Source organism: Talpa europaea (genome assembly GCF_964194135.1).
Source record: "Talpa europaea genome assembly, chromosome: 2".
Taxonomy (NCBI): Eukaryota; Metazoa; Chordata; class Mammalia; order Eulipotyphla; family Talpidae; genus Talpa; species Talpa europaea.
Genome location: NC_140068.1, coordinates 62967235 through 62983529, shown reverse-complemented (window position 1 = coordinate 62983529; position 16295 = coordinate 62967235).

The following is a 16295-nucleotide window of genomic DNA, read 5'->3' as shown; positions in this document are numbered from 1 at the left end:
CATTTTTTTTTCTTATCCAAAGAATGCTTTTAGCTTTACTATTCTTAATTCTTTTGATAGATCCATTGAACATCTTCTGATAGTTGAAACTACGTTCAAATGGTTCCTAAAACATCCCTTACCCCTGCACAGTGTTGCTTCACCCAGACCATCCTATATTCTTACCTGGATATTGAAAACATCCACCCTACTGGTCATTCGGACTCTACTCTCCTGCCTTCCTATTCTATGATCATCCTGCAGTCAAAGTGCTCTTCTGTCATTTAGATACATCATGCTTTGCTCCCACTTAAAATCTTTAACTGACTCCTTAAAACCTTTAGGATGAAGAACAGATGGATTTGTTAGAGCAGATGGATTTGTTAGAGCAAAGGGTCTTTAGAGATGCCCTTCACCTCCACTGTATCCATAGCCATGGGCACTTTGTACTTTTCATACCAATCACCCCAGTGATCTCATTTCCCATAATGAGAGGTATATTTTCTTCCTTTATACCCTGGTAATTGGTATTCCCCACAGAATACAGAATGTAGAAAGAAGTTATCTTTAGCATAGTTTTGTTGCCTGATAACATTAATTCTCTTTACACAACTTCAATTATCACCCCCTCTAGAATATCTTCCTGTGTTTCTCTCTGCAGTTTGTCCATAAGCCCTTGAGCACAAATACCTAATTCCAGTTTGTCCTGAGCAGAGAACTCTAATTTATGGGCTTACTTTCTTTTCATTCTAACTAATGTATTATCTTAAGACAAGGATGTTGTCGATCATATCTCAACTTTTTATGTCTTACAGAATGCCTGACACATTGTAAAAACTGATATACTTACTGTTTGAGAAATGAAGAAAGGAGAGGAGGGAGGGAGGAAAACTTTCTTCCCTTCAAAAACAGTTCTTTTGGAAAAACTGAAAATAAAGAGGCAGGGACGGATCAAAAGCCAAATCATCTGGTATAATCCAAATGGAAGACGACTGAATGAATTAAATGAGTTTGGCAGCCATCACCATCACATAGCATGATTTTTTTTAATAATTCCTCATCATTCCAATAATTGTATGATATCAGATACTGCATTGGAAGGAAGGTGGTACAAAAATGAATAAAATTTGGTCTCTGCCTCAAAGTCTTCAAGTTAATTTGCAGTGACATTCAGACATGCATTGCATGAATGCCTGACCTAGGTACATGCACCACAGAAGAGGGAACAGCCAAAAACACAGGATGTATAATGTGGTTCACTGGGGTTTCAACAGGCAACTGAATTTAAAAGGATGAGCAGAAATGTGCCAGGATGCAAAGGGAAGAAAAACAATCCAAAGAGAGGATCAAGGTATCGTGGGGAACAGTAGAGAATTTGGAATGATTGAATTCAGTGAAAAATTCTTCCCTTGTTTTTAGGAATTTGGAGGTAGAGCTATATTAAGATACAGTTTTATCTCCTTCCCAAGATGGTCTCAGGCACATTAGTTCTGTCTCTTTCTCCCTCTGTTGTAATTCTACCTCTGCCCTCCTTTTCTCTGTTTTCCCCACATCATGTTTGTCCAACTGGCTGATTAATCTGCTCTCCCCATTCTTCCAGGATTCTGCTCAGAGCAGTGTTCATTTAATCACCCTAAAAGCTCCAGAAGACAGCTCTCAACCATATACTCCTACTGGAACATGTCCATAGGGTGGTATAATGGTCTCACTATTGAATTCTCCTAGCGTACTCACACTAAGCAGCATTCTATAAATATGTTCTCCCATTATATTGTTAGATGATTCATCATAATTCATCATTGTCACTAAAGACTCTTCTGGTTTCCAAAAAGAAAAATGCATGCCAATTTAAGTGAAGGGACACCTTGCTCAGATACTGTTAATAATTTTTCTTGTCATGTAAGTGGAATGTCTAAGAAGGGAGAAAAAATATGTCCACAGTACATTCCTAATGTCATCCCAGGGTCTCTATTGACAATGAAACTGAGTCATGGGGGGAAGGCTCTTTGTGAACCTGGAGGAGTTTCATGGACCTAACATGGGCTGGGTACCTAGCTCTGCACAAAGCTCTGTGGTCATTGTTCTTATTATTTCCCTCTCATAATCAAAGAAAAAATGTATGATGATTTTTTTTTTTAGTTTTCAAGATGAGTTATCATAAAGGTAAATATAGAAGTATCTTAGAAGAATACGTGGAAAAGCTATCATTTGAATTCTGGTATAAAATATCAAGGATGCCATTTTCCTAGTATGTTTGCAGGAATTTGCTCTTCTTTGCCTAGTAAACATCACTAATAAATCAGGAAAGTATCACCCAAATAGTTTAATTCTGCCGCAAAAGTGTTGTAAGAACAGTGTTGGAGGTTCCCCCTACCAGCTGACAGCAGTCATCCAAATGCAATATGATTGCATCCTGTCATGACCACTTTGTCCATGTAGCACTTGGTATGTAAACCACCTTATCTGCAATATAGAAATAAGTTCAAGAGAACAAGAAAGATGATCTACTTAAATTGTAGGGAGTTTTCAGCTTTAGAGCTGAAAAATATCCAAATGGTCTCATTCTTTTAGAAAGTATGTCTCCTGCCCAGTCACGGATTTTTTTTTTTTCTGCCCACCTTTTCCAGCTTGTATCTCTCAGATTAGTCATAAAATTATGAGCTGCTTATGTGTCAACACAAAATTGCCAATGTCATTTGTACCTTGGAGTAGCATTTTAAACAGTCTCTTCAAAAGTCATTTATTCAGATGTACTAACTTGATGCTTGAGGATAATTGGGTCCTTTAGCAATCTAACTATACCTGTTTACTGCTTTGCTATTTCATTTTATTATGGAGGATATATGACTGTGTGGGGAGAAAATAAGTGCTAGATTGTAAAATCTCTAATATATTTACTGATAGTGATTTATTTTACCTGAAAGCATTCCAGAAGAGTTTCTCTAACAACTCTGAGAGTTCAGCATTTGTAGAGCTGCCTGGAAATGAGTTAATTGTTCCAGACATGGGCATGCCTATCTAATTCTCAAATAAGATAATTAATAGCTCTTGCTGTTACTCTCCCCACTGCACAGAAGAGAAATCAAATTTTTGCTAAACAATGTGACTGGCCAGAAATCACAAAACTAAGGAATGGTGTCAGTATTTGAAACAGGGAAGTCTCTCTCCAAGCTTTTAAAGCAGCCTGTTATACCGACTCCTTCTAGCCCACTCTGCCTACATACAACATGGACGCATAGAAGAAAGGAGACTAATGCCAAGACAGAATTGTGAAGTCATTCAGAGTCTTCAAAGTCTCCACTTTAGCTACTGGGTCTCCTTAGTAGCTATTCTGCGTAAATGATGTTCCAAAGCCAAAGAACATATAAGCCTGCCTCATAAGGCCCTTTCAGTTCTTTAGCAACGGAATCCCTTCCCGGGTCCAAGAAATGAAGGAGTACTCATTCCTGCTAGATGTCATTTCATAGATTTAGCATAGTATACCCCCTAAACCAGCCTTGTCCATGGTAGTTTTTTTTTTTTTTTAAGATTTATTTATTTATTTATACAAGCACTGGGCACAATCAAAAGCACGGGAGGGTGAGAGAATTTACCAGAGCCAGAGCGGGGAACAGAACAGTCAGACTGACAAAATACACTGCTGAGGGGAGCAGCGGACGGGTGATTAAACCCACGCTGCAGAGGCTGCGGGCAGCTTCACAGCCTAGCGCTCAATTGCTGCGCCACCAGGGGAGGCCCCATGGCAGGGTTTTAAGGTGTTTTTTAACCATCTTGGTTGATAACTACTGTTGGCTTTATTCCAGGACTGACATCTAAGATTCTACTTTGTCCTGTTGTTTTACATTAGGTCTGAACATTTCCTCATAGCAGCCAATCCAACAGTGATAGCTCTGGTGACACAGACATGTCATATTAGCAGTTTATTTAGAAGTTTGATTCCACTTCTGTGCATCTTTCAGAGCAGAAAAGAGAATAATTTAAACTGATACTATTAGATTTTGATATCAGAGTGGAATTGACCAACAATTTTTATCATCTTGTACAAATGCTATTTTATACTTGAAATTTTTCAGTGTAAGAGTTAAATTTTACATTTCAATATTAAAACTCAGATTGAAAAGCATAAGCTCATAGATATTGCAATGGTTTAGATTGTAATGATACAACTTATAATGAGAGTAAAATTGACTATTATTGGTACAGTGAGCAACAAGGCAGTTTATCATTTATATGTAATATTAATTAGTTATATTAGAGCTATTGTAGTTTTGCAGTTTTTTGACCTGTATATAAACTTAATTTTCTTCTTTTTTCGAAAGAATCTAACTTTTATTTTTTAAGATTTATTCATTTATTTATGCAAGCACTGGGTAAAGTCAGAAGTGCAGGAGGGTGAGAGAAATCACCAGAGCCAGAGCGGGGAGCAGAACAGGCAGACTGATGAAGTACACTGCTGAGGGGAGCAGTGAGCACGCCAGGAGAGGTCTGCATGCCATATGGCACCCTCGCCTGGCGGCCGGGGATCGAACCAGTGCTGCAGAGGCTGCTGGCAGCCTCGCAGCCCAGCACTCAACTGCTGCACCACTGGGGAGGCCCTAAACTTAATTTTCATTACTAAAATGTGTCCATTCTGGGTCTCCCCGCAGGAGGTTGAATGCAGTGCTGTGAAGCTGTCCTCAACCTCTGCAGTGCGGGTTCGATCCCAGCTGGCCATGGAGAAACCCACATGGTGTGGCAGACCTCTCCTGTCTCGCCCACTGCTCCCCTCAGCAGTGTATTTCAGTAAGTCTGCCTGTTCTGTTCCTGCTCTGTCTCTGGTGAATCCTCTCACCCTCCTGCACATCTGGCCTGTAGCCCAGTTATTGTATAAAAAAAAGTGTCCATTCCACGCTCTACGCATCAAAGTAAAAGATTTAGTAATTATTTAAATCACTATAGAAAAACCCATAAAGCTTAGGAAGCTGAAAATTCCTAGCACATTATGGTTGTGTGAGGAAGTTTTTACTCACACATTGTTTTACTGTGGTCTGGGGTCCTGGAAGCAAGACTCACTGGACATGATTGGAGGCCCCTTCTTATATGTTATCTATCTAGGAATCCACAGTGTGGATCACTCCATGGTGACTGAGAGTCCTACCCAGGTGTCTACTAATAATGGAGATTATGGCCTCTATTAAGAACCAACTCTTAATAGCAACTAGCATCGTAATTATCAGCATCTTTAGTGATTACTTTAGAACTCCTCCCAACAAAATGAAGAATTGGTGATAAAAGAGGCTAAGATGGAAAAAGGAGCTATTATAAAATGCAGGGGGTGATGAAAGTCCACTTCACCTACTTTGCGAATTTGCTCAGGGCAAATTCTGTGGGTATCCAACTCATCTGTGGATATCCAACTCATCTCTGACATGTATGACTATGTTACCAACCACCCGACTTTACATAAAAAGGCAGAAAAAAGCAAGAGATTTGTGCTTTCTGGTATTATTGCTTATTTTCTAGGACTGAAAGTAAAATTACAATATAAGGAGAAAAACAATGAAGTTTGCGGTGGGGGTGGGGGGTGATGGAATGAAAAACACATTTTGATGTTTATTTCACTGGTCTGAGTAGGCTAACTTTGAAACAAACCACGGCAGGCAGTAGATTAAAACTAGCACTGACATAAAGACATACAGAAAGGAATTGAGAATTTAGACATGGAAATACACAGATCTTCAACTTTAGTTTGTACAGCTGTTTGTTTTTAAAGCACAGAACTATTCATCCAAAATAGAGTTATAAATCAAAATCATCTTAGATACCCATGAAATTCTTCTTCTAAAATGACCCCATTTTCTTGGTTGAGGCTCAAATTATTCTGATCACATTACTTTGCTTTAGATACTTTTGGTTCAGTTGGATGATCTAACCATTTTTTGTCATCTCATTCACAGAATTTATTTTGTCATATTCTCACAAGCAAAAAAAAAAAAAACTTTTTAGTGATCACAGTATTACTTATAAAAATAAAAGTCAAGATCATTTCTAAAATTGCCTAATCCAAAGATTTTCTAGTTTTGTAAAGAGCTATGGATTAAAATCCTGGCAAATCTACACAAAATTTCTGGTAACTCAAGAGGATCCTTTTGATTTTTTCCTGTCTTCCTAGAATATTGTGATAAATAAGGAACACAAGTTGACACTTTTTGACCTACAGAAGGACACATGATACATTCAAAATTATAAAATGTGGACAATGCAATTTTGAACTGAGTCCATGTGGTTATTCAGAGAATCTAATACAAACTTGAGAGAAATCCTATACTTTCAAAGTAAAAAAATTTCCTCTTCTTCTGAATATTTTTGGAGGAAAAAAAAAAACCCACCCTGTGAGAGTAGAAATGACAAAGTCTCAGACTAAGCCAAGAGAAATGTCAAGGTAGCTAATTACACTTCCTGCTGATTTTTTAAAATAACATTTTATTGTTTACACATTACATAGTGAAAAGAACAAGAGTCACGAGACTCATTGTCTGGCATTCCCTGCTAATTTTAAAAGAGAATCAGAATGGTTCATGAAGATCCTTCAGAAAGTGAAAGTAAAACTATTCATTTGATTTAACCCTGGCTAATTTAAGTAAAACCTGTACATCAACCAAAATATTGGAAACATGAGGAGTGTTTCAAAAAACACTTCTTTTTTTGAAAGAAGTGGAAATTATTGATTTGTTTTAATCATTAACCATAAACTTAAAGAATTTTTTCAACGAAAGGAATATGTTCCACATATCATTCAACTTTTATTAGAGATTTTTAAAGCACATCCCCAAATGAAGAGTATACACACAGCCAGTCTGCCTCCGGGGATTCTTTCATTAATAAAAATTTCTGAATTTCCTTACAATTTTTTAAAAAGTTGGATTTGTTACTTGTCTAGACTAAATACAACATTTCATGGATCTGAAAATAAGATGGTATAGATTGAATTGTTGTATCACCCAAAATTCTTATGTTGAAACCGAAATTCCCAGTGTGGTGGTAGGAGAGGAGGAGTCATAAGGAGGTAATTAGGGCATGAAGGTGGTGGTTAGGTCATTAATGTCCTTATAAAAAAGGTCCCAGACTGTCCTCTTATTTCAACCATGAGAGGATGTAGAGAAAAGACAACTGTATGTAAATCAGGAAACAATCTCTCACCAGACACCAAATCTGCCAGCACCTTGATCTCTGACTTTCCAGACTCCTGAAATGGGAGAAATAAACGTCTGTTGGTTGTAAGCTATCCTGTCTCTGGGATAGCAGCTGGGGAGGAGGGAGCTGTTAAGGGGCTCATTTCCATAATAACTCAAGAAAGAAATCATACATGACTTAGACATGGTTTGTTAATAAGAATATCCTAAATTTATGAAATTGTGGAGATGAGAAAGGGTACAAGTTGAATCTGTATTTTGTTCTTGTTTAAGTAAATGCCAAATAAACAGATAGGTAAAGGTGAAATAAGTATGGAAGTTGCAGTCTGCCGTTAGGTAATGAAAATAACAAAATATTGATAACTGAGTGTGCATTTGTTCATGTGGGTATGTGTTTGTTTATATCAAAAATGATCCCTTATATTTTCTAAAAGTAGGAGATATAGATTAAAAATAAAAATAAATAACTGGGTTGTATAGAATTCAATTTTATCATAATCTTGTTATAGCTAAAAGTCAAATAGCTAAAATCAAATAGATTTTAGGGAATTATTTTTAAAATTTAGAAACATTTAGATTTTTTTTAGATTATTTAGAAAAACATTACTTAGAATGTTAGAAACTACACAACAATACTTCAGGCATTTTACAAAACCTTAGTGTGAACAGAGGCCAAAGTAAATAATAACTGAGATGACAGCCAAACCAAAGTTTAAACTCTTTCAAAAGGAAAACAATGGCATTGAAAATTCCATGATTTGAGATATAATGATGTACCTAGTTTTATACTATAATTTATAATTAAATCTGAATTTTCAAGATATATTTGGGTTTTTCAAATAATCTGATAAATATTAAAAGATCTTAGTGTTAATAATTCCAACAAAATTAGTTATGTGGAGATTATTTCTAGACAATAAAATCATTTGTTTTTTTCTAACACTCAATCTTTCTTGGAATCTCTGCCTTAAAAGGCATCAATCCCCTCAATCCGCCTGCCTTTCACTTATGAAACAAAGTACATATGCAGTCACTTGATTGTTTGGGCTTTTTAATTTGGCTCTGAATCCTTTGGAGTATAATCCCTTTACTGGAAATTGCATTAAAGTAATTCTTTCAATCTCCAAACACTAGCCAGATAAACCACATTTCCAGCCTTGCCTCCCTTTCCCACCACTCGGCAGATTTGTTCCTGATGACATTGAAAATGACAGTTTTTGACAGCAGCACAGATTGATGAGTAACAATCATCGTGTATCATTTGGCATCTATTCACTTCATCTTCAACTATTTTCATCCTGGCTGCTTATCCCACACCTGGAGGACTTTAAAACCCCCCTCTTCCCCCAAGAGGTCTGAATTTAAAAGGTCTTGGCTGGGTGCAAATTTCAGTATTTAAAAAATTCTTCTCTGGCAATTCTAAGAGAATTGAGAAATTCCTGTTTATAGGAACTGAGGATGTAAAGCCGAAGCCCAGCGGGAAACCTAGTGGAGCGTGACCTCCTGATAATCAATTGGGATGCTCTGAGCCTTCTCTCTCTGAACCAATCAGTACAATATTAGCCTCCTAGTGACCCAATTAGAATAGTATGGACCTTTCTGTGAACTAGCTGACCTGGTCTATATGAAATAGACTCTGACACAGTGTTCTCCAAACTTAAACGTGCACAAGAATCACCTGATCCTCTTATTAAAATGCAGCTTCTAGTTCAGTAGGTCTGTGGGGAGCCTGATAATCTCAGTGGCTAACCAGTTTCCAGGGGATGTGTGTAGACCACACTCTGAGTAGCAATTATTTAGGATATATCTGGTCCCATAATAAAAATATGATAAGGTTTTATTTTCAAAATTGATTCAAAATTTATACTGCTATGAAAGGGTACAAGATATTTAATTTTTTTAAAGATTTATTTATTCATACATACATGAATCAGGGTACAGGCCAGATGCACAGGGGGGGTGAGAGGATTCACCAGAGACAGAGCAGGGAGCAGAACAGGCAGACTGGCTGAAATAACTGCTGAGGGGAGCAGCAGGCGAGGCAGGAAAGGGCTGCCAAGCCATATGGATAGCTCCCTGGCCAGCCAGGGATCGAACCCATGCTGCAGAGGCTGCAGACAGCTTCACAGCGCTATGCTCAACCCACTGTGCCACCAGGGGAGGCCCTACAACATATATATAATAGTAAAAGTTTTTAAATAACCTAATGTGTAATATGAAAGGATAATTTCCAGAACTTGTGTTTTCAAAGAGTTTTTAATTGCATGAGGAAAACAATAAAATGCATAACGAAAGGAGTACACTACAAAATTATATATGTGAATATTCCAGTCACAATCATATGGATGGACATCAAGTGAAGGAAGAGTGATTCAGTGTGTTCACTGTGATTATGACAGTTCTTGCGACGATGAACAACTTTTGTTTCCTTACATCATCCTGTGTTTTCCATTCTCTCTGGCAAAAATGTATTATCTTTATAATAAGGTAAAATAGTTTAAAAGCAAAGTACTGTATTGTATCAGATCATACATCTATTTCTGACATTTGTATTAGTGGATATCTACCAGATTCAATCCCCATTAGTTTAACTCTGAAATACCCTAATTTCTATGGATAGGTGTCTTTTTTCATGATAAATTTTATGTGTTCATTACTCTGCATATGCAGAGCAGTACCTTCTTAGATTTGTTTAAAAGTAAAAGAAAATATTTCAAGCTTCAAGAGGACTGAATATTGATGATTGTAAAGATCATAAAATTTCATTTGATACTCTTAATCCTTTCTCTATAGGAAAGTGCAGGGCTGTCATACTCATTAAAATAAATGTCATACGTGCATATTGCTGTATTTGTTGCTATATTGCTTACGGTTTCGCGTATATTTTTCATGAGTGTGATCATGCATGGTTTATCATCTATGCTCATATATCAAGTGGCATAATCAAGTTGTATTTATTCCAGAGTTGCAGGTTGATTTAATATTTTTAAAAATAGTAAAAATATGATGTGATACATTATAAAATAGGACCTAACAAAGTGAAGCTCCTCATACCATGACAGATTATTTTATAATGTTTAAGTAACAACCCCCACTCTTCAATTCACCAGGGTCAAATTCTCCTCAGTCTTATCCTAGTGCACTGAGAATTCATCTAATGAAATAGAGCACATGTTCCCCGAGGCAGCAAACTAACAGAGAAACCTCACCACTGTCTCAGAAATCTCCTAAGAGAAATATACAGTAGTATGTGGGTGGATGAGAACTCAGCACTCCTTCAATAGAAAATGGGTTTTCTGAGCACATTTGGAGGGGTCAGGAGGATTACCATATGCAGTCTAGGTCTAAACAAGGAATAAGACAACTTCAACTAAGATAAAGCCTTTCTTGAGCTGAAAACACCCAGGAGCTCCCTGAAGTAATATCTGACAAACAACCAAATCAGTTTGTGTGTTTGCATGTTCATCTGGAGCGACCCTCATTTAGACACAGTCTTCTGACACCAATGAACAGCCACTCACATGTTTCCTCTTGTTTTAACCCCCAGAGAGTTCCAACAAGCAGTAAAGATTGAGAACCCTCATGACAGCCTGCCAACTTGACTCACCATCACCTTGAACAAAATAGAGAAATTTGGGATAGGGTCATTTTAATATTGATCAAAAATCTAAGCTCCCTACCCCCACCAGTTTAAGGCAAGAAAATGGAATTTTAGGCATCACTGTGATTCAAACAGAAAAAAACAAATGGGAGGAAAAGAAAAACACAAAAATTTTGACAATAACAGAGCCTCCCAGGGGCCTCTGAACTCAGTCAAAATAAGTGGTCCTCTTCCTAAATAGTTAAAATGGAAAAATTTTCTCTCATTTTAGTGTACTTGGATTTTTTTTACTCATTTTATCCAAACTCAAATCTATTTAAGATTTTCCAGACAGGCTGGAGCTCTGTTGGGCTATACTGATATAACTAACACTAGAGCTGGAGAAAATTATTTTTATGAAATTTTCACATCTATTGCCCCCACAATATATTTCCAATAGTAATGATCAGTGTGTCACCATGAGCATCTCATCCCTGTCAGGTGTTTGCCTCTGTCCTTTCCGTCAAATCTAACCCAGAAGCCCTACAACCTCCATCCTCTACCTCAAATTAATCTGATCTTTTCAACTAGCCTTCACCTAGATTCTTTCTCTTCTCTAAAGTTATAATTTTTCTGCTCTACCCAACTTTATATTTCACCAAATTAGAGTTACCAAGTGAAATATAGTACTCACAGTCGAATTTGATAAAGAACAAGTAATTTGGGACACATACTGAAAAATTATGCATTGACATCATATGCAAATTCAATTGAACATTTTTTTTATTTTTATTTTTTGCTTTCTTTTTGCCAAATCTGGCAACCAGCTATAAAATATACCCTGAAATGCAGCAAAGTATTTCAGGAATTTGACATTGAAATTATAGCAGAAGAAAACCAAGTAGTGTCAGATCCAAACTTAAACACAATCATACCAAGAAAAGGAAAGCGGTATCTCAAACCTATTAGTTAAAGACTTGAGAGGAAAATGGATAATCAAGCAATTTTTGTGGAAATCAGTCTAACTCAGCATTTAAGAGATTAATTAAAGAAAAAAGATTGATTTTGTAAATGTTATTATCAACATGACATTTCTTTGTAAATTGCTTTTCCATTGAGTAATAATTTTCTGGATAAAGTGTAAAAGTCATCTGCAAATCAGGGAGATTTTCTTTTAAAGTTTGAAAGAAAAGGAAAATAAGATTATAAAAACAGTATTTGATTTTGTTGCAGCTTGTTTGTACATGCACACAGTACCAGATTTTTGTACATAATCATTTTAAGATATAGGTTTTAATTATTTATGAAATAATTCTTCTAACAATTAGATATTTAAGCCTTAAGCTAATTTTGGCCTTATATCTTTTTTTTTTGGTGATATGTAATGTCCACTGACTTTTTTTAAATTAAGTGCTTTTTAATTTTGGTAACATTAGGATTCTCTCCATCATATATCACACTGTAGGGTACCCACCAGAAATTACCCACAGTCCACCACCACAGTTCATTGTGCTACCATCCCTCTTTCCTCCTACCCCTCTTTTACCTCTGTCCCACTTTGGATGCTCCAGTTCTTTAGTCAGTTTTTAAGGGTGAGCTTTTAAGGCTGTCTTTCTCTGGTTCTTGATTTGGTTTCTCTATATTCCACTTATTAGTGACAACATCTGGTGTTTATTTTTTCCTTCTGACTTATTTCACTTAGTATTATCTCTTTCAATCCATCCATGTTGCTGCAAATGGCATGTGTTTACGTTTTGGATTACTGAGTAGAACCGTAGTGTGTGTATTCATACACACACACCACATCTTCATTATACATTAATCTGTCTTGGGCCATTTAGGCTGTTTCCATATCCCAGCTATTGTAAACAATGCCGCAGTGAATGTGGGATTGCAGGTTTCCTTTCAAATTAGTGTTTTTGTGATCTTCAGGTAGATACAGGAGTGAAATAATTGGGTCACATGACAGATCCATCTGAAGTCTTTTGAGAAACCTCCATATTGTTTTCCATAGAGATTGGACCAGTTTACATGCCCCTCAACAGTGTAGTAGGGTTCCTTTTTATTCATATCCTCACCAGCATTAATTGCTTCCCATCCTTTTGATATGGCTATTTCTCACAGATTGTAAGATGGCTTCTCATTGTAGTTTTGATTTACATTTCTCTGACAAAAGTGATGATAAACATTTTTTCCTGTGTCTGTTGGCATTTATGTCTTCTTTGGAGAAATGCCTACTTAGGTCTTTACCCATTTTTTAATTGGGATATTTGTTTTCTTTTTGTAGAGGTGTATTAGATCTTTGTTACCAGCTCCTTATCAAATGTATGGTGTGTATCCCATTCACTGGGGTGTCTTTTTGTTTTAGATAAAGTTTCTTATGCTGTGCAGAAAATTTTTATTTTTTATGTAGTCTCATTTGTTTATTTTCTCTTTTGTTTTCTTTATTGCTGGAGATGAATCCACAAAGATGTTCCTGAATCATAATGTTATGGAGTGTTTTGTGTATCTTTTCTTCTACGTATTTTATGGTTTCTGGTCTCATGTCCATATCTTTTATCATTTTTTTAAATTTTTTAAAGATTTATTTATTTATTTATACAAGCACTGGGGTACAGTCAGAAGTGGGGAGGGTGAGAGAATTCGCCAGAGCCAGAGCAGAGAGCAGAACAGGCAGAGTGACAAAGTACACTGCTGAGGGCAGCAGCGGGCGTGGCAGGAGAGGTCTGCGTGCCATGTGGGACCCTTGCCGAGCAGCCCAGGATTGAACCGGCGCTGCAGAGGCTGCGGGCAGCTTCGCAACCCAGTGCTCAACCACTGCGCCACCAAGGAGGTCCCACTTATCAATTTTTTTAAGAAGATTTATTTATTTTTATACAAGAACTGGGGTACAGGCCAGATGTGTGGGAGGGTGAGAGGATTCACCAGAGACAGAGTGGGGAACAGAACAGGCAGACTGACTGAAATACACTGCTGAGGGAAGCAACGGGCGAGACTGGAGAGTGCTGTTGCACTATGTGAGTAGCTCCCTGGCCAGCCAGGGATTGAACTTGTGCTGCAGAGGTTGTGGATAACTTCAGAGTGCTGTGCTTAACCCTTTGTGCCACCAGGGGTGCCCGCATCAGTAAAAATTTTTAAGAAACAAAGAGCAGGGTCTCATTAAATGAGAAAACTGAAGGATGCAGATAAAATCAAAGATCAGGAATAGTGGAATTGTTAATGACAGTTCTTGAAGTATATGACATCGTATCTTTCAGTTATCATACTCAGAGAATAAGACATATATGCTTTAGTGGTAGAAAACTATGACAAGGTTTGTGTGGTGGTCTGGAGATCGGGTTGCTGAAGTCAATTGGTAGGTAAATTCATTTTCATTAATAGGACATGAAATCACGAAGGGACTATAACCCACATCCAAAGTAATGTTTTCTAGGATTATGACATGACTACAAGTGGGGAGGAAGCTTGCAAGTCTGCCAAGGAATTCAATGAAAGCAGTTACTTTGCTAGAAATTAAATAGAACACAGAGACTTTGGTGGTATAGTTAGCTTACTGAAATTTTAAAGCATTCTGATATTCTACCCCAGAAAACGGAGGAGGTATGGTCTACTAGTGCTGAGATTTTTACTTAAATACCATAAAGACCTTTATAATTGAATCTACAGAATTCTCAGTCTATCAGTTTATATTTTTTGCAGTTCATACTCATACTCAACCCACTTAATTTATAAGTTCTAAGCTTCCTAGGGACTATATTAAACAAATCAAGGGAAGCAATATCAATGTACTATATCATTGGGGGATGCAAAACATGTATGTGTAACGTCAAAGAAGTTAACTACCTAGTGAAAAGGGTGGGCATAGTCACACTATTAATAATATTAGGAAAACAATAAAAGTCAAGGATAAGAATGAGGAAAGTGTTGAATGTTGGTTAGAAATGAAAATATTGCAATAGTTACTCAAGTCTCTAAATTAATGCCCTCTTTCAAATGCTGATGAGAAACACATAACTTTCTGAACTGACTGAGAGCACAGATTCTGAGGCAGTGAGTACTCTTGGGAACAATATTTGTAAGTATGTGAAGGAAGCAGAATTGAACACAGAAAAGTTGAATTGCAATGTATTTGCAATATTCTACCAATCTGACAGGGAGCTCTGTAGATGGAATGGCTTTTCATAGTTTTCCCAAATGTAGAAAAAAGGTCAGGCTTTTGTTTCCACAATGTTGACCCATTATATGTGTGCCACACCTGAGAGGGAGCATAACTCCTAAAAGACATCTCCTTGACAAAAGGGAATTTCCAGGAAGGGATTCAAGTAAGAGCAATCAGCAACTATCACTCTGAGCAAATGAATGCCTTGGTGCTAAAATGTGGCACACCAGTACATTCGTAAAGCCCACCTGTCAAACTGCTCAAATTCATTTGCTTCATATATTAAGTTGACCACACCTGAGGAAGCTACTTCAAGCTTCTGGCTGGTTTTCTCTTCTGGGGGAAATTTGTAAAAGGATGATAAGGGAAGAATGAATTACATAAATCCTGACACTGCAGGTATACTCAAGGTCACAACTGATACTCATCTTCCTCTACTACTACCTATTCCAGATTCCACGTACCCTTGGCTAACTCTATAGTCTAATTGGCCCAGACTCTCATAAGGCGCTAAGTCACCTGTTCATCAGGCTCTTCTCAGGCTGCCATATTATCCATTTACTATAAACACTAGAAAGGGCAGAGACATACTAACAATTTCCTTTACTGCCAGGTCTACTGCTAATCAATGGTAAAGTGGTAGCTTCTCTTTCAGCCTGCTTATCTCTTGGAGTCTGAAGTGCTAAGGCAGCAGTCATAATTTCAAATTTAATGGATGTCTTACTGTATCCTCTGGTGGAAACATTCCTTTGGGGAAATTAGGATATCTGGACTCACAGAGGCATAAATTCCCCAAAGGGGTAGCTGGAAATGTTGGTAAGTGGGGTTTGGTTTTTGGTTCATAGGCTATTTATTTTACCAGCTGGGGACACACCACTAAATAACGGTCATAAATTAAGGTATATGCTGCTTCCCGGAAAATGGTCATCATCTTCTCAGGGTATTCTCTATCAGCAGTCAATTCAGTTGCACTTTTATAACTTTCTTATGTCAGAAGTTTCTAGGAAGTGTGGTATAGAAAGACCAGTCATGCACCTACTATCATACTCCCTTTGCTGTAAAGCTGATCTCTTGATCTAAGGTGATATTATACAATATGCTTGTTGGTAGTTCAAACAATGCATAAGACCTTAGCCAGTAGTGCTGGCTGAGGAACCAAAGGTAAGAAAGGAAAACCACACGTGGCAAATAGGATGATTCCAAACAAGTTGATTCCCCTCCTCTTTCTAGATTGGTATCATTGTGGAAAATAGCACACCAGGGCCTAAGCATTTATCTCTACTGTGAGAAGTTTAGAACAGTTCATGGACATGGTGGCTGGATATGTTGTAGTAAGTGGAAGTTCATGTTATTGGGCACGTGCACAGCCTGCATGCCTACTGCCATTCTTATTGTGTCAGTGACC